The 19519-nt window shown below is 40.0% G+C and overlaps 1 protein-coding gene across 2 annotated transcripts in view; it reads left to right on the top strand.

The window, feature by feature from the left end:
• MID1 (midline 1) overlaps positions 1–19519 on the top strand; it is a 166554-nt gene that overhangs the window by 17931 nt on the left and 129104 nt on the right. Inside the window, exon 1 of one of the 2 annotated variants that reach the window (XM_056329370.1) lies at positions 18752–18874. The exons of the other annotated variant lie outside the window; for it this stretch is intronic. The gene's annotated coding sequence lies outside the window, so the exon portion shown is untranslated. Of the gene's footprint in view, positions 1–18751; positions 18875–19519 lie in introns of those variants that run through there. 2 annotated transcript variants of the gene reach the window in all.

A 19519-nucleotide genomic window follows, 5' to 3' on the forward strand; every position in this document is an offset into this window, starting at 1 on the left:
ACAGGGGCTTCTGCTTTTCAAATGCACAGATATCCTTGGCTTAGCATTTGAACCACTCGTTTCACTAATACTGCTTTCCAAACCAGTCTCATCCTGAGTGATGATGTTAACGATGGAGATACAGCTAATGAGCAACCCATGCTCAAACCTCAAGTGAGGAGGTTAAGTTATATGTGAGTGAACTTAGCTATTCTGAGTACAGTAAAAATGGTGAAGGGCAGGCTTAGAAGGAGGATGATGGTTTTGGGTCAGGCTGAGAGAGATGAGTACTAATGCTAAACAGTGTTATAGTGCTAATCCTTTTAACTTCCTCTCTCGGTTTTGTTGCCAGACCCCTGTTGGGGCCTGATTATTCAGACTTCACTCTGTCTTCCCAGGCATTGGTTTCTAGCAGAGCTGCTTCTTTCCATAGTTAACAGGGAGCCGAACTGCAAAAGGCACCTTGCATTTCTTCAAGGTGGCAGACAGCTTTTTACCGTTAAAACATTGTAATTCCACCAAAGGTAGGGAATATCTGCTGACCAAGCATATGAATGTGTTTAGGAAGCTATACTGCTCAGAAGTGTGGGAGTATTGTATCTGTGTTGCATTATTTCTTATCTCTGCTTACCATGGAAGGATCTGCTCTATAGAAAAGCTCAGGAGTACATAAAGGCACCGTTGTTTCTTGGAGTTAGTGAAGCTATGAAATGCATGAACTTTACCCCTTGCCTCTACAAAAGGTCTGACAATTCTATGAATTTTAAATCCATGGGAAATTTTTGTTGCCCTCGGCTGTTGAGTTTCAATAGCTAAAATGCTTTCTGAAGTTATGCTTGAATGCTATTTTCTTTATAGCCTCCAAAATGACACCTTATGCTTTTCCTGCATTCATGGTGCTGAGAAAAAGATGAATAAGTGTTCTCTGTTCAGACAACCATCATATATAAGCTGGTCTCTTTGGCTGTTTGAATGTAGTGATTTAATGCCAATAATCCCAAGAAATACTGAAATGTGTTTAACAGTTTGGTGTTTTAAAATCTGGGAATAAAAAGGCTGATGTTATGATCCGTGAAGGAATAGTACTTACAAGCTGGGTCTAGGGCACAAGAAAACTGGAACTGCTTTCTGTGTAATGACCCATGCATGGCAAAGACTGTAAGGAATGGCTGGCAGCAAAGAGCTATCTACAGTGATGTAGTAACTTTATGTTCCATTAAGGTCCTGTTATTTTAGTATTTAAACAAAATTATGCTGCAGGAAAATCTGGAGCCTGTTGTACAACTTTTTTCAGGAAGAACATCAAACTGGTGTTGGGCTATCATTTAGAAGGATTACATCCACCAAATTTTGATTTTTAGCTAAGTGGTTTGGAGGCAAAAGGAGGGAAACTGATTCAGGAAGGAAATGCTAGCATACTGAGCATTGGAAATGTCAAGGGACACGTGGGCAGATGCAAACTGCAGTTTTTTGGCTATGTGACTGCAACTTCATTTTTGCTTACTCAAGATGATGGGCTGAGAGAACAACTTGTATTTTCAAGTCACTAGTAACATATTAAATGGTTCTGTTTTTTAAAGAGTACTGAGCAATTATTCCTCTGAAAAATTGGATACAAGCTGGACATATAAATATATATATATATTCTTTTATGCCCTTTTGAAAATCTAAGACACAGCAGTAAGAAAGGGGGAAAAAATGAATTCTGTCTTCATTTTTCCCATCTATATTATAAACCAATATCATAACCAAAACCATTCTGAGATATGTCAAGGCTACTGCATCAGAAAATCAAAGATACCAACCTGAGAGCTCAGATAGGTCTCTGCATCCATATTTTCTTCTCTAAGGGAGACTGTGACTTATGTCAGACAATTTATCCACCACTTTCCCATTGGGAACCCAATCTTATTATCAGACATGCTCCTAACTTTAAATACATCAGGTAAAACCCACCAATAAGCCTTGTGTCCAGATTTCTGTCTCTAGTGGTGTGTCCAGATTGACAGACATAGAAGTATCTTCAAAGAGGCTGGTGAAAGAAGTGTTTTCAAACACCACATTGGGGAAATGTGCAGGAATTCTCCCCTTTGCATCCTTCCAGGTTTCTTTTGCTGCTACAGCAACATCTTCCCTTAGCCAAGGGAACAATGGCTCAGAAAACATTGTGGTCATTAGCTGTACAGTTGCCCCAAGCAGCCCTATCCTGCTGTAGATTTGAGAGACTTAATGTGAATTTTGCTGTCTGGACATCTAGTTTTCAACTTGGTAAAGGTGTAGGCATGATTATTTCCACCCTCAGTGAGGCTAACACTCATTCATGTCACTCACTGGGTGGCTTTCGCAGGCTTGGCTTTCGTGCAGAGAAAGAGCTGAGCTCTTGTGGCAGTCAGAAACCCAAACAAATCAAAGTCCAGGAAGCACATAGAAAGATTTCTCAATCTATTTTATGTCAAATGTAATAAAATAATAGCTTTTGAGTAATTTTTCAAAATCCTGTTTCTGAGTTGCACGCATGTGAGGGCAGCTCGTGCTTATGCTGATGTGGACTGTGATGGGAAGAGGTGAACATCAGATCCATGCTCCCTGATGACACTCTGCTAACCAACCCACAAACCAGTTGTTCTGGAAAAGTCGGCCTGTTCCAGGTGCCGCGTACTATCACACAATTCCTTTCTGCTCCCCAAGCACCTGAGAAAGGCAGATGGGGAGCTGAAGGGAGGCTCGGTAATAATGACCATGAAAGATACTCCTTCCCCCTATGTCTAAACTGTATCTGTTTAATATGTCACTTTCCAGTATAGACAAACATCTGCTTCTGAAATACCTAAGTTGAAAACAAGACTATGGCCCTGATTCTTTAATATATGAAGCTACAGAATAAAAAAATTTAGATGTGAATGTTTTAAAAAATTGTATTTTTAAAATCTTCAGTCCTAAGAACAAACACTACTCAATGTACTAGAGACCTTTCCAAACAATAAATCCATTGTGAGAACTGGTATACTTCATCTGGTACGATAAGTTGATATTTATCTTCAGACTAGACAGAACAAATCTTCTTTCTAAGCCCTTGTGGGCCTTTGAGTACTGGTCTGACTCAAAGTAAAGAAAGATATTTATCAGAGAATCTCAAGTGGATGGTGAAGTATTATGCTTTGGATGGTTTATATTCTCCTGTCTCTCCTATATATTATTTTAAACTCTTTTGCTTTGCATCTGAAATATGATGGTAGGCTATCTATGTTCCCAATGCAACATGAAGGTACGTGACATAGGGGGGTTTGTTTGACTGTTTTGGGGGAGGGGTATTACATGAATACTGCTGAAAAATTAACATCACTCACTGATCGAGGGCTTGGATTTCATGTCTGATTTTCACTGCTCAGACCATTAGTTGTGACACACACGTGAATAATTCTGTTCATAATACTGTCAGATGTTTTTCCCTGTTACTTGGGTATAAAGCCTGAATAATATAATTTACTTTATTGATTTCTGGAAGTCAAAATGATTCTAGGCATTGTGGCTGGTCACTTGAATTTGAATTTTTTTCACCATACAGTTGAGTCATTTCAAGGATCTCCCATGCAGCCAGTCTGTTGGGTTTTTTGTTGCTGTTTCCTTGTATGCACCTAATATACTGAGGTTTTTACACAGGTGAAAGAGGTAGCATCTAAAAAAAGGCTGGTAATACCTTGTAGCTGTTTACATGGTTCATTAATTATAAACCATCTTGACCTCATCTTGATTGCGTACAAAGGGACCAGCCTGCCTTCCACCTAAAGACAATTACAAAACTCAGTTTGACTTGATAATAAAGCTCTCACAAAAACAAGAATGGCAACTCACAGAATCATGTTTTAGTACTTTGGTTTCCAGAAAATGCTCATTCTTAGAACTTCACAACCCAAGCGCAAATATAATAAAAAGCCATAGAACTTAATAATGTAGGCTTTTTATTTGAGCAGTAGCACTTCAACATCTCAAAATAATTTACAATAAAATAAGTGGTAATGGGAGCAGAATTTCTCTGCTAACAGCACTCTGTGCTCTGTGTGTGTGATAAAATCCCAGCATGAACGAACAGCAAAATGAAGTATTAACTTTCTTTTCTTTCTAAGAGTTCAAATTGTTTTTGTCCTATGGGATTTAATGTAAGTGATGCTGGATGTTTTGTCTACAGTCTTCTATTCACCTTTGAAAAGGGCAGGTTGTAATCTGATTTGGGTGACAATTGAAAGAGCTCAGTGGTCCCCGTTTAGTTCCTTGTTTATGAAACCACCATCACACACTTAACACAGTGCTAAGCATGGCAATAATGGACCCATTTTGTGGCACACTGGCACAATTGCTGTAAAGGAGGCATGGGGTATAAACTTGACTTAGAAAAAAAAGCCAATAAATTCCTTTCTTTGAAATAGAGCAAACATTTACTGAAATTTTGCAGTGTTAAACCTTCCCTACTGGATGGGATGCCTTTATTTTCACAAGTGATAGACTATTTTGCATTACAAATGGCAAAGCTTTTGGTACTGCTGGAAAAGAAATTCCCAGTAGAAGGAAATGCATTATGGTAAAAATGGTTTGCACTGGCTTATTAAAGATAGTAGTACAGCAGAATCTGGCCAGATGGTATATTCTTAGGTGGCCATTAAGTCAGAAACTATGCTGGCATCAGAAGCTGCTGACTCTGATCAACATCTTCCATCATCTGTTTACATCTGAACCATCCTGAAGTTGTAATAGACATGATAGGGTAGTGTAAACTTCTGCAATAATTAATTTATTAAAAAGTTGATATTGAAATAAATAAAAATGTGGCTTTAAGTAATAAAGGCAACACCAAAAATAATTTCTTTATAAAAAGAGTGTTTCTCATTCTGCATGATTAAATTCTGAAAAGAAGGATCTACTGTAGTTTTTTGAAAACACTGTGACCATTAATTCCATTTTTGTAAACAAGTGTGGGTGAAAAGCTGTGCATTGCAACCATCAGTAAAGGTTTTTGTAAGATACATTCTAGACATAACAGAAGAAAGAAATATAGAGTTTAACACTTGAGGGCTAGTGTGTGTTAAAAGCTACTTCTTGAATTGACCATAGCTTAATCCCTGGGCTGCCAGTCAAGATGGTGATTAAAAATCACTCATCCAGGGAATTAGTTCTGGATGTTGATGTGCTGGGCTGTGGGGGTGTAGTTAAGGAAATGAAGAGAAGGATTTATGTATGTATGGCTGATGTTTGAGCTGCTGTATTTCAAAAAGATGGAGGGGAAGAGAGGGGAAAACTTGGCTGTCCCCAAGAGGGAGAAAAGAGAGAGAACAAAGCTTCCTTCAGCAGACGGAGCCAGTCACATAATCATTATTTCGAGTTCCTCACGAGAGAGCTACCCTACTATCACTACTCTAAAGAGAAAACAAGATTGTGAAATTAAGAGTCAGCACTGAGGGGAAGGCAGCTTGTAAATGAGGCAGGGTTTATCCTGAATAATAACCTTACTAGTGATAGCAAGGCTCCTGGTGAACCACTTCATGGACTTTTTAATCTGTATTCCCATATGCAGTGTCTGCTGGTTTTAAAGCAGGTTTCTTGTGTCAAAGGAGCTTTGCATTGGTGACAGAATATGTCTGTAATATGGAGAAAAAAATACCTTCCTCCATCTCCCCTGGTGTTAATTATGACATGTCGATAATATCTCTATTGCTTGCTTGTTTATTTTGTACTTTGTTTATTTTTTTTAACCAATTGCTACCAAATGACTTTAAAAAACAATGTGGAGAAAATACATTTGTTTTCTGGTTAACTAAAATAAATGAAGATTTGTTGAGGATGGCATTAAATCTTCTTTCAGCATTAAACATTTAAGGAAGTGATGGCTGTGCTGCTGCCTTTTGAATTCATGCATGGCTGCTAAAATACTTCATCTCTCAGGCTTTCTTGCACATCTGATCCATGCTAATGGGAGGGAAACGTGTTCGTTTCTGATCTTTTCCAGAGAATTTCTCATTAAGTGGCTAGTACGCTCAGCTCCTTCAATGGAGAGGGTAATGTCAGTCTGACCTCAATGCCAGGGAAGGTAATGGAGCAGATCATCTTGTGTGCTATCACACGGCACGTACAGGACAACTGGGAGATCAGACCCAGTCAGCATGGATTTATGAAAGGCAGAAACTACTTGACTAACCTGATCTTTTTCTATGACAAGGGTGTCTGGATTAGTGGATGAGAGAAAAGCTGTGGATATTGTCTACCTAGACTTCAGTAAAGCCTTTGACACCATCTCCCACAGTATTTTCCTGGAAACACTGCTCATGGCTTGGATGGGTGTACTCTTCGCTGGGTAAAAAACTGGCTGGATGGCTGAGCCCGAAGAGTGGTGGTGAATGGCGTTACATCCAGCTGGCAGCTGATCACAAGTGGTGTTCCCCAGGGCTCAGTACAGGGGCCAGTTCTCTTTAATATCTTCATCAATGATCTGGATGAGGGGATTGAGTGCACCTCAGTAAATTTGCAGGTGACACCAGGTTGAGCAGGAGTGCTGATCTGCTTGAGGGCAGGCAGGCTCTGCAGAGGGATCTGCACAGGCTGGACCGATGGGCTGAGGCCAATTGTATGAGGTTCAACAAGGCTCAGTGCTGGGTCCTGCACTCGGGTCACAACAACCCCACACAACACTATGGGCTTGGGGAAGAGTGGCTGGAAAGATGATGGTACCTGCGGTGCTCGTCAAGAGCCAGCTGAACATGAGCCAGCAGTGTGCCTAGGTGGCCAAGAAGGCCAACAGCATCCTGGCTTGTACCAGAAACAGTGTGGCCAGCAGGAGTAGGGAACTGATCATCCTCCTGTACTCAGCGCTGCTGAGGTCACACTTCAAATACTGTGTCCAGTGTTGGCCCCTCACTGCAAGAGGGACGTAAAAGTGCTGGAGCATGTCCAGAGAAGGGTAGTGAAGCTCGTGAAGGGTCTAGAGCACAAGTCTTCTGAGGAGCAGCTGAGGGAACTGAGGTTGTTTAGCCTGGAGAAAAGGAGGCTCAGGGGAAACCTTATAGCTCTACAGCTACTTTGAAGGAGGTTGTAGGCAGGTGGGGGTAGGTCTCTTCTCCCAATTAACAAGCGATAGGGCAAGATGAAACAGCTTCAAGTTATGCCAGAGGAGGTTTAGATTGGATATTAGGAAAAATTCCTTCACTGAAAGGGTGGTCAAGCATTGGAACAGGCTGCCCAGGGAAGTGGTGGAGTCACCATCCCTGGAGATGTTTAAAAAACATGTAAATGTAGCACTTAGGGACATGGTTTAGTGGTGGACTTTAGGTTAACAGTTGAACTTGATGATCTCAAAGGTCTTTTCCAACCTAAACAATTCTATGATCTAAAACATATTGCTTACGGTTTTAGTCCATTAGATTTACTTCAGGTTAGCTGAAATGCATGGAGTCCTTGAAGACCATATATTTTTCACAGACAAAGCACCATGCCATATGTTACTTTCCTCTGGTTTTTAGATTCATTTCCTCTGAAAGAAAGGAGGAAAAATATCTTGTCAAGTGGAAGACCTAAGTTGACAAGAAAGAAGATCATTCAGAATACAGTATATAGTTAAATTGAGGAATACAGATAGGAAAAATGAGTCCTATCAGTTATATTTCCCCCATATTAACTTCTTTTTTTCTTTCTTTTTTTATTGATTTTTCATTTGGTATTACTGCCTGAGAAATGGGCTGCAGAACAGCTGCAGGGTATTCTACACATTTAGGATGGCAAAATTGGGGTCTAACACAGAGTGTTTCTCAGAATAACGCATCAGAATCTGGTCTTCTCCCTGCTTTAGGAACCTTGTTGTTTCATGGCTGAATGACAAGCACCTCAAAGATGAGCTGAAAGCTCTGCCAGGCTCTGCTGTTACCACTTCATCTTTTGTATCTTGCTTATATCTTTTGGACAGGAGAACTGCCATGCTTCTTGCCAGGGATTTAAACTAGTCCTTATTTTCTAGAGGTGTCCATAGTTTAGGGAAGGAAAGCAGACCAGCAAATATCATAATAGGAGTATTTTAACAGATGAGGTGTCCATAGATAGCCCTTTCACATATGCCGTGTTGCTGATTGAGTTGCAAGACAAGCAAAAATGTAGAAGCGCTTCTAAGAGAGGTTTTTCAAGGCTTGGTTCTTACGAGCTGGAAATGAGAGCTGCCATTAGCTTTAATCAGTATTTTAGATACTGTTCAAAATTGGGCTCAAGTAAGCTACTGAATATGATCTTAATTTCTTGGCCTGGCTTGTGTGAGTGTTTTTATGTCATGAAGTTGGAATCTCCCCTCACTACTGCACCTGGAAGTCTTCCGGTTCATTTGCAAAGTTAGTGGAAAGGGGAAACATGCAGTGGAACAAGCTCTGCCCATTTCTCCTTGGCTTAAGTAGGTCCAGCCTTTGTGAAAGTTGTGAAGCACCACTGGGTCATCTATTCCCCACGGCAATCCGGAAACCTGAGCAAGCTTTGAAGGAAGTGATATAAACTGGGTTATCAGCTGCCTGTTCACTGCAGCTGGACGCTCCCCTCTCTCCCAGAGAAGACTGGTTTAGCCGTCTGAAGGTCAGGAACCCAGAACATCCTGGCTGTACTGGCTTTCTCTAAGTTAACGGTGGAAGAGATGGTTACCTATAGAGGGACACTCATGCTATCTGTTTTGGACATCTATAGCCAGAGGAAGATTTGTCCTGTCCTGGGGTGCCTGTTTCACTCTATTTTCTATACAGAACCTAAACAGCTGGTTAAAATTTTGTCTAGCTTTTCAGTCGATAAAATTAAAGGTTTGCTCTTCAGTCATGTCTAGAGGAACTTACCTGTCAGTCCTTTGACACAGGAAACCTAGAAAGCAACATGTATCACCTGCCCTGCCCTCTTGCTTCATTTGCCCTTTCTCTGACCAGTTTCTTGACAATACCATCAGCCCCACGCTATCCAGCTCATCCTGTCTGTTTCACTAGAGACAATTGAAGTTGTCTTTTCCTAACTGAAGATGGGAAAAGAAGCTGCAAGAAATCTAATGGAATGAACGAATCCAAGCATTGTTTTATATTCCAGGTGTGTCTCCATGGCAGATGATGGCTCAGGCACTATTGTGGGTGTGGATGTCTGTGCTGATGAGGAACCTGGAAGGAGTAGAAAACACTGCAAAACAGGGTGCAGGAGTAGAGCCCTTGACATGTCAGTCTCACAGGATATAACAACTATATTTACTCTAACTTCCAGTAGCAGCAAAGTGTTCTTTCTGGGATACTTTAGCTACTTCTTTTGTCCAGCACCTCAGGTAATACAATACCTCGTCCTTTCTTGTGGCTGGAAAGGAGATGAAGAATGTTTATGTTCTGCTAGGGAATTTTCTCGGCTAGGACGAATGCAAGCAGAAGACAGTAATAGGTTGATCCAGCAGAAAACAAAGGTGGTGAGAAAATGTGACATTTACTTCCTTATGTCCACCTTATGAGTCTGTGATTTTAACCTGATACAGTGAGTCCCCTGTCAGGGGCAGTTAGCTGCCAGCAAGATTGGTTTCCCAGGAAAGAAGTTCCTGTAGGCTGGCTCCTGATTAATAAATGCACTGTGGCCCTCATTCAAGCTTTTGGGTAGATTCTTCTTGTTTGTTACAGAAGAAACTGAATTTTTCTCTCTGTTGCACAAAAATCATCATGATCTTAAATTTACAACAGATTCATAGAAGTTAGTGCAGAGCAATCCAAAGGTGGGTTGTTTGGCCTGTCTTTTGTGTCTTTTTTTTCTTTTTTCCAAGTCATGCTTGGATGTCGGATTGTTGTTGAACCTGTTTGGTTGCTTGATGAAATATGGATGGGCACGAACTACCACCTGGAGCAGCCATTACTATGTCTGACTAGTTCACAAAGACACGTTTATTCTGGTTGGCATTAATTAGATGGAGAAGGTAGGAAAGAAAAAGAGAAGAAAAGAGAAGTTATTGCATTCCTGAGCTGATAATACATACAGGACTGACAAGTGGAGAGGAAAATTGCAGAGCATAGCAGCTGTCTCTATTGGCAACTGAAAACTGAGCTAAGTCAACAAATGTGGCTAAAGAATAACCCAACCTATTGCAGCCCAGTAACTTCACTTTTTCAAGGGGCTTCTGCTTTATCCATTTGATTTAAAGAGAGCCAAGTAGAGTAATTAGTGAGAGCTGTGGCAAATAAATGTTGCCTGCAATGGAAAATTAAATTTGCAATTAATATTAAAGTGCCATACAGCTTCACTATGTAAAGCAGTACTAGGCATTACAACTGCTTTTTTTATGCAATTATTGATCAGCAGGTCCAAAGCTTAAAATTAACAGTGGATCTCATTGCATGGAATGTTATGAAGACCCTAAGCATATAAGGGTTCTCAGAGGAATAACTGATGGGAGATGGGCACACGGATGGCTGTCCAGCTGCCTGTTGCCAGCAGTCGAGTGGGCATTCCTGGCAGAGGTTCAGTCTGTAAATGGTTTTTTCCTCAGTTTTCTCTTAATTCACACATCTTCTATGGGATATAGCCTTTCCACAGCAATGGTGAAGAGGAACGTTTGGTTAATGTTTCCTAAAAAATATATATACATATGTCTGTATTGAAAATCTGAGATTCATGTAGATTAAAATTAATAGCTGCAATATGTATTATTCTCAGCTGGTCTCTGTGGCATGTTAATATCAGTCCTGTATGATCTTTAGATTTTGGAACATATTTGACTGTGTGATAGCTTCTTCATTGACAGAAACTTGAGGTTTAATACACCTACCAGTTAGAGGACATTCCTTTCAGGCTGGAAAATTTCATGGCCTAGATCTGGAAGTTTCATAACAATTCCTCCCTAAAGATATTGTTACTGCTTAAATAATCAGCTGACTTTTTTCTTGAGTCACTACTGGAGCCTTTGTTCTTAGGTTTACCTGCTAAACTTTGTTATTTAAGCTTTTTCCTTTTCTCTTGCTTGAGAATAAATGCACTGTTTCCCACCGCTTTTGAGCTGGGAGGTGTGCTTTTAGTTGTAATTTATGATAGGTTACAGTAGCAGGAGATTCTTTTGAAGAAAAGCAAAAAGTAAACTGTATTGTATTTCTTTCCATGTCTCTTGGTCAGCATTACTTTTGGGGGGAAGCTGCTTTACACAGACTACAGTGAGAGTGAAACCGAGAACTGCAAGAAGCCCTGGAGAGCCTACAGCTTCAGTGACAGGCTCTTCCTTCAGGCTGATGGGAGAAAATACTTGCATGAGTCCTTCATCTGTAATTTGGCAATGAGCTGTGCTTTTGCTGTCTAGATGCAGGTGCACCACTCTGAAGAAGTGTCTCACTGACAAGAGAACAAAGAGTATGACACAAGAGGAAAGTTATCAGATAGAGATTTAATAATAAATCAAAAAAAAAAATGGTTGCTCTGTTACCCAAGATTGCTGCTCATTTAATTTCTTGCAACTCATGAGTACTTAAAGAGGGAGAGTGATTGATAAGATTAATTAGAGCTATATGTTTAACAAGTGCTCCTAGCTATTATGACCTCATTAATTAAAACTTGAACTTTGAAAGAAAGTTCTTTGCAACCCATATTGGTTTATGAATTCTCTCTTTTTTTGTTTTTGAATGGAGGAAAAATCAGATGAACAGGTCATTACTGCAAATGAAAAATAATATGTAATGTGTTACAGTGATTTATACTTCTTTGGAGAATCAGAAAAACATAAATCAAGCATAATCAGCAAGGCCAGCCTTTGTGGAGATGTTTTCTTTAGCAGTCTCTGGAGGTCTGTGTTTAAATTAATCTTATGTGAGGTTACATGAACCAGTCTTTGAACTAACTGCAGACTAAGTATATAATTTCTATGTTTTAAGCAAATTGCTTTCCACCACAAACGTTGAATATCCATAATCCTCCTCTTTTGCACACTTGCATTTGTAAATAATTATATCTCTTCACTTCATAAACTCTTAGGAGAGTTACATAAGGGTGTGTATGTTTCTATACACATTGAGGGTCTCGATCCTGCTGTGTTTCACAAATGTAGAATGCACGTAAGTCACTCAACAGGCCCTATGCTGTTAAGTAAGGATTTCTGTTCCCTGATGCTTTGTTTTGCAAGAGTTAATGTTCTTTATTAAAAGTCGCAGCTTTCTTTTACTAATGTATTTCAAGGCTATTAATTTCAATTTGCTAATAGTCCCCCTCATTCATTTTAAAATACACTGGTAAAATGAATATAGGAGTAGCCCTGGAATACGATAGCTATACCCTAGGACTAAGGATCATTTCATTAGCACACACTTGCTTTGGCTCTAATCCTCTAAGTATTTGCCTATGTACTTAACTTTATTTAGCATTCCCAGGAAATTCATGTGTCTGACGTTTTCTTAGTGTCTGCAGAGCAATTGCCACTACTGCCTGCAGTAAGAAGACACTCCCTTTATAAGAATCTGTTGAACTATGGCTTTAGTTGGAAAGAGAACTGAAGTTTCAGCTTCAATTCACATAAGTACATGAGAATGAGAGAAAGACAGAAATTTATCACAGAATTGTGTGAGTCATTTGAAACAACATTTTATTAAAGTGCAAATAAAAGATTCCAGTACACAGTCCTAAGTTTGTAATAAAAGTAATAGTTCGGTAATAGAGCGAGCTATGTCCTTTCCAGTTATTATGTAGTTGCTTGGGAATACAGTAATTTCTGTAGGACAAAGCATAACCTGTAGGAAGTATGTATGGCAAAAAGAAGTGTAGTTGGACTTGCCTGTGAACATATAGTGTCTGAGTCGCTAAAGAGAGCACATTATGTCTTAATATCAAGTTTAATGAGGATGCTCCATATCTATCAGTCTTTATACTTTTCTTCAATTTTTCAGGAATTTTGAGTGAAATGTAACTTTTAAAAGAAACCTTGACCTAATTCTGGTTCTTTCTGTGACTCAAAACTTGCATCGTTTTCAGCATGGATGTTGTTTAAAAGCAAAGGATAAAGACAATTTGTTACTTACTAAGACACTTGGACTTGGAAATACTAATTGTTCCTTATGGAGCATTGAGCTTGTACTTGCAGAGCTCTTTGGGAAACTCATCTTTTAATTTTTAGCACTAAAGCATCACTGTTGCCTTCAGCAAAACTGAGAGCTCGGTATGAGGCTAAACCACACTTTTAGTTACTGGAAGTGTAGATACATAATACTACTCATAAATACCACATAATCTTCCTGTGAGACTAAGGGTTATGTTTCAGTGCTGAGGAATATACACGTAAATTGGTTGCCTAATACAGTTCATTCCGGACACTCTATAAAAACTTAAACAGATTCAGGCAGCATTTATCACGTTTATTAACATGATATTCACATCCCAGTTTTCTGAATCAGATCATGTAGAGGTAAAGCATAATCAGACATCCTCTTTGTAAAACACCTCCACTGAAGAGACTACTCTGCCTGTTATGCTAAAAAAGTATTTTATTTTTTTTTTAGTATAAAGCACCAGGGAATTTAGATACAGACAGCAGCCTCAAATCCAAGACTGATCTCTAAACTACCTGAAGTTTCAAGGCTTCTGAGATTTGACATGTCATTGTCCTCTGCACCATTTAGGAATAATTGCTTTTCCAAATATTGTAGCAGAGACTTTGACTTCAGATGTATTTAGAAACTTCAGGCTTCAAGTTTAGTAAGTTTCAGATCAAGTTTGTTTTGGCATCATACCACTAAAAAGCAGTTTACAACAAAGCAAAAGAAAACCATTTTCTTATCTTTTCAGTACAAAAGCTTTTCCATGTGTTAAATTTGAATGGTTAAACAATTCTTTAGGCTATGCTATAGGAGAAGACATAAAAAGGAACAATCTCCTGTGAATTTGGCTGGGGTAGTTTTTGTCTCCCCCCCCTGGTTTTTAAGCATTTACTTGCACAAATGGTATTCTTCACACCTTATTTTAATAATTTGGTCCTACTGATGTTTTCATACTCCTGCCCTGATCCTTCCCTCAATGTCCTTCAAGGGGACAGATTAGAATTCAGTGCTGTATCGTTAATCTAACAATTGGGAACAGAGTAATTAATGTTCTCTTTCTCTATTGAAAACCTAAAATGCAACACTGAACAAATGGCTTCATTGATCACAGGGAATTGTTAAAAGCAAGTCCTGTGTAGCAGTGAAATGGAATGGCACTAGCTTTTATTTATCCCTCTCCCTGCCTCGCCCACCCCCCAAGATTGCAAGTAGCTGCTGTATATTGTAAGGAAGGGGATTTTTTTGTTTGTGGCTTCCTCAGAAGTTTAGAAAGACACTATTTTGTTTGAATAAGGGAAATCTGGTATTTGATGGTGCAATTCATAATCTATTCATATGATATGAATCAAGTACTACACTTTGCTCCTCCAGCAAGGCATAAAATGTTTCGGGATCACATACTGCTGTTGAAATTACAGCGTGCCTTTCTGCAGAGAGCATTAAATGTGTGTCATTTAGAGTGTGGCTTATTAGGCCAAATTCAAATGATATTAAATACCATTGTAAAAAGCAGATGAAGCATTAGAGGCAAGAACGACATACTGGCACTCTCACCCATCGTTGTCTTAAGACTTCCATCAATGAAGCAACAGAGATGTTTTATAACTCGAAGGGCAATTCATATGAAAGAACCATTTGAAGGAGAATTGGTACTCAGCACTCATATGAAACAGTTTCATATTAAGAAGCTGTTCATACTGTGTAACACGAGTTGCTCTTGCTGACATGACTTTCCCAAGTTTTTTCAAAAAGCTGGACTGCCTTTTTCTTCTGTCTTTGTCCTTGATTTGCAAAGAGAATCACAAGGTGCAGACACTGACTGAAAGACTGGAGCATCTATACTTTCTCCACTTCTTTTATTTGGGGTGGGCAGAGGATGTGAGTAATCAGTAATGTACTGAAGGTGCTGGCCCAGAACAGGAGAGCCCTGCATCCCTGACCTGCTGTTCAGAACAATGATGAGCCTGTGCTAACTCTGGCCCTGTTCATGTCACAAATGCCTTTTGGATCAGCCTCTCTGTGGTGACTGACAGTATGGCAAGAGAAGAAAGAATGCAGAGACACTATTTTTAATCAGTCCACTGTTATTTTTCTTTATTGTAAAATCCTATTAGCTGTATAGAATAAGTCATTTATTCTATAAATAATTTATAAAGGTGTTCTTGCCTGTGAGAAAGTTACAAACTGCAGACATCCTTGCATATTTGTTCTAATTGTTAATATTACAGCTTCACTATGTTCTCATTACACTACATTATGGCATCTGCTTTCCATAGACAGCAGACTGATTGTTTGGAATATATGCCTGGCAGCAGCGCCTATCAATCTAAAAATGTAGGTCCCCTGTCCATCAAAATATGATAAAATAAAATTCCACAAGTAATGAGCTTTAAAACAAAAATTGTATTTCTGTTCTGCACATGGAATGAGTAGCATAGAGAATTCTTTTTTGTAGGCAGATGGCAAAGCAGTAAAAACAAGGTTTTGGAAACTGTGTATTAGGATTTCCAAACCAACAAGTGTAAATCTTACTTTCTAGCTTTCTTAAAAACACCTGGACCAATTTTCAAGTCCAGCTGTTTTCACCAAGGTATTTATGCCTGACCTGACAGTCAGATAACTAAGCCCAACAAAAAGCTGTACTGGGCGCTTGTATGTCAGTGAATTCCAGTAGTGACACTGGAGTACGGTTTTGTGCCCCTTCCAAGATGCTTCTCCCAGTCCGTCCTGGTATTACCTTTTCACTAGGGCTTTGCATGTTTTGTGGAAATAGGATTTGTTGTAAGCTCATTGGGCATCTGCTTATTTCTGTCCTGTTGGTGATCTGTTCCAGCTCCTAAGGCACTCTGTTTCTTGATTGCAAGAAGCATTGTAACCAGAATGATACTGGGTTGCTACACGGCACAGCTATGAGGTGTGCACAATATGAAGCACACTATTTGGCACTCCCTTAAACAACAGGATTGCACTGGCCAAATTTTTCCTGTGCAGAGCTGATCCTGAATTCTGCAGAAACAGAAGGCTGTGCAGCAAATAGATACATTCTGGAGAGTCTATCATTAGAAATACATAATTCAGAGCTCACAAATGAGGAAATAATAATTTTACAGTGCTCCAACAGAGGCTTATTCATTAAGTATCTGAGCCTTAAGCTATGTTAAATTTTGATATATTGACTTACCTCACTAGTAATGCATTAGCTCAGAGTCTTAGGCTGAATTTCTTCACAACCCGATTGACCTAGGGACATTGCCAGTTGAAATCTAGTGAATCTTTTGGACATATTTAAGATATTACTGTCACCAGCTATCCACTTCTTTCCCATTCTGTAACTTACTGCAACCGTATACACCTTAAGCAGTCATTTTTTAGTTTGTACCTTGCAAAGAAACTCATAAGCTGTGGTTCAGCATAGAATCTGCCGATTCTGTGATGAAGGTGATAACTTTCAATGGAAAAGGGCCATTGGTGGTCGACACATCTTGTGTTTTCTTAGTAAGATTCACCAAAGCTCTTACTGGGTACCACAAGTATGCAAATGCACAGCTGTGCTGGCTCTGAGCTCTGAAGATGGTATCTTGTTAAACTGTGATAATTTGATCATATTCAGTTGTATATCTCAGTTCTTCCGCTACATGAGAATCTAACTCCCAGTCCAAAGACTTGTCTAGTGGGGCTTTTATGAATTTCAATGGGTATTGCAGAGGAGGAAGGCTAGAAGTCATCTATTTTATACTTGACACGTAAATTCAGAAAGTGGAAGAAGGCAGATTATCATGGTAGAGGATGTGATTATTTGTCAGATGCATTCTTTATCTTAAGCTAAGGTTCTTGAATGGTAATGGGAACAAGCTAGCATAGCCAGTGCTACAAGGAGAAGGTTTTCAGTGCTGCTGGTGGAGTGGTTTGAACCCAGAATTATTTACTTGCATAGATGTGCATGCTTGTATATGTGCAGTGAAAATCGCACTGAAGCCTTCACAGACATACCATTGTATAGACATAAGATAAGTTTTGAAAACTTCTTCCAGTGTTGTCTGTTAAAACATGTGCAATATTACCCTCAAACCAAAGCAGCACACATGCAAAAATCAAGGCAGGTACACCAGTAAAATTAAGATTATTGAAATTGTTTTGAATCACTTTTGTGATTGATTAAGGAGATTTAAAGTTAAACTGTTTGTTTATTGAAACTGTTTCAAGCTGTGGCTGTTTGCAAGCAACGGGCATAAAAACTCAGGCTAACTATAATGTGGACCAACAGAGCAGCAGGGCAGCACCTGCTCATAATACTGGTCTTTGGACAGGCTGATCCCAAATGTGTCTGAATGAGTGCGAGCTGGCATGGCTGGAGGGACAGCCCAAAGAAACAGCATGATGCTGTTTAATGAAAGATCAAGGACAGGGTATGGGCTGAGGAATGTAAAATCCTTCCGGCTAGGACTTGTGCTATGGCCCCTGCTGGGCTGCTTATGACTTGACTATAGATTATCTATGGCATGGAAAAGAGTTCCAAAAATTGCAGTCCCTGCGCACATCTGTCTTGCTTTCTGCATGCTCGTTTCACCCGTTACAAGCTGTCATTCCACACACAAGCTAACAGACATTGCCAGCAGAAACCTTTAAAAACCTTATGAAGAGTGTGCATTTGTGAGGGCTCTGGTCTGTTGTTTCAAGGAAATGAAACAAATAGGAAACTAAATAGTCACAACAGTTGTTTATTGTTTTGATGAGAACAAAGTGCAGGCTCATCCACAGAACAAAGACCAAAGACAGTGTGGATTTGCAACCTTATGCTCAAATGTCTGAAGTATGTTTCATTTCACATTGTTGTATTACCCTTGTATGAAAGAGGGCATGGCAACATGAAAACCGAACACGAGGAAACAATTCTTTCCTGCTGTTTCCACTTTGCATGAATTTTTAACACCTTTGTTGGAGACCAAATGTCTGGTGTGACTTCAGTCAGGATTCCTCCTGGGCACTTTGCTGAAACATTTGTAGTTTTCTGTTGCAGTTTACTGCTTACACACAAGTTTAGTTAAAAAGCACCAAAACAAAACAAAAAACAATTAAGCAACTGCTATCATATTGTGTTTCATCTGCTGAATTTCAGAAAGTGGGGTCTCCATGGTGTTGGTGGGAAGAAGTCTTTCCCTCAGGCACTATGCTCTTTCAGACTGTCCCCATTTTTGGCAAGCTCTTGCTGAACTCTGTGTTGTTAAGTTCTTGAGTAATATTTGGAGAAAACATTAAAAGAAGCGAACTGGTTATTCACCGTGAGTCTGTTGTGCAGACTTCTGCCATTCTGGAGAACAGCAATTTTGGAAACGTTCCTTTTGCACGTGGCAGGTTTGGCCAGTCTGGGTCAGCCTGATGATACAGGCATGGGTGCTGCCAGCACTCACCCAGCACTGGGTTAATGTCCCCCAGGGCCGAGCTTGCTGTCAGCTGGGCTGCAAGGCAGGGCTGTCCCACCGCAGCTGTCCGGTGGGTCCCTGGGATGCTCTGTGGGAGGAACCCTTTCTTCCTGCCTTCTCACCCCACCGAGGCTGGCCCTTGGGAGGGAGGGGAGGTATTTTGCTGTGGGTGCAGCGCGAAGGGCTGGGTTTGGGAGCGCAGATCCTGGCGGAGGCGGTTAGGTGGAGCGGGTTTTCCTGCAATTGTAGGGGAGATTTTCCTGTTGTGTTTCAGCCGTGACTGTCTCACAGTTGCAGACGCAGTCAGTGCTGCCACAGGATTACTGGGACAGTGGTGGCTGCTACCGTCTGTCCCAGCTGGGCTGCAAGTGCTTTCCGAGAGTCAGCGCAGTCCCTGTCTCCGCAGCAATGTTTCAGCCAGAAGATGTAGGGCAGGATCCAGCGGTGGGTATACGGCCGGGTGGCTTCTTGGGAGCTGGAGCTGATGCGTATGTGTAGGCTTGCCTTTACAAGTAATTTAGGAAGTGTTTTATAATGCATTTAGCAGTCGTAAGGGAGGAGTTGAGGTTTGCTCTGTTGCTGTGATGAATTATCTTTTCAGTACTGAAAACTTCAGAAAAAGGGGAACTTTCTTAGAGAAGACTATTTTTCGTCTTGTGTTTTCAAACAAGGGCTTATTGTTGTCTCATTATTTATCATAAAACTATTAAGAAAGGCAAAGTGGGCATCAGCATCTGCATACTATTAACAACATCTGGAACATTATAATGCTGTTTTAAAAATAACAGATGAAGGCTGACATACATGTTTACATGAGAAGAATGAAAAAAATATAGTCACTCCCTAAAGCCTGCTTCATGTCATGTGTGAAGTCTTTCAAATCCCATTTATTAATTTGTAACTGATAAAGTTACATAACCTAAAGCGGTGACATGTAAGTATGATGGCTGGGAGATGATGTTTTTTCAAAGGATGTACTTTCTGGCACCAGTATGCTCAGAGTAATGGTCTGGTCGCTATAGTTACCGTATATGCAATTTCTCTATCCACAAAAGCCCACAAAATGCATTTTACATTTAGGAGGATCAG

This window comes from Falco biarmicus, chromosome 2, assembly GCF_023638135.1.
Source record: "Falco biarmicus isolate bFalBia1 chromosome 2, bFalBia1.pri, whole genome shotgun sequence".
NCBI lineage: Eukaryota > Metazoa > Chordata > Aves > Falconiformes > Falconidae > Falco > Falco biarmicus.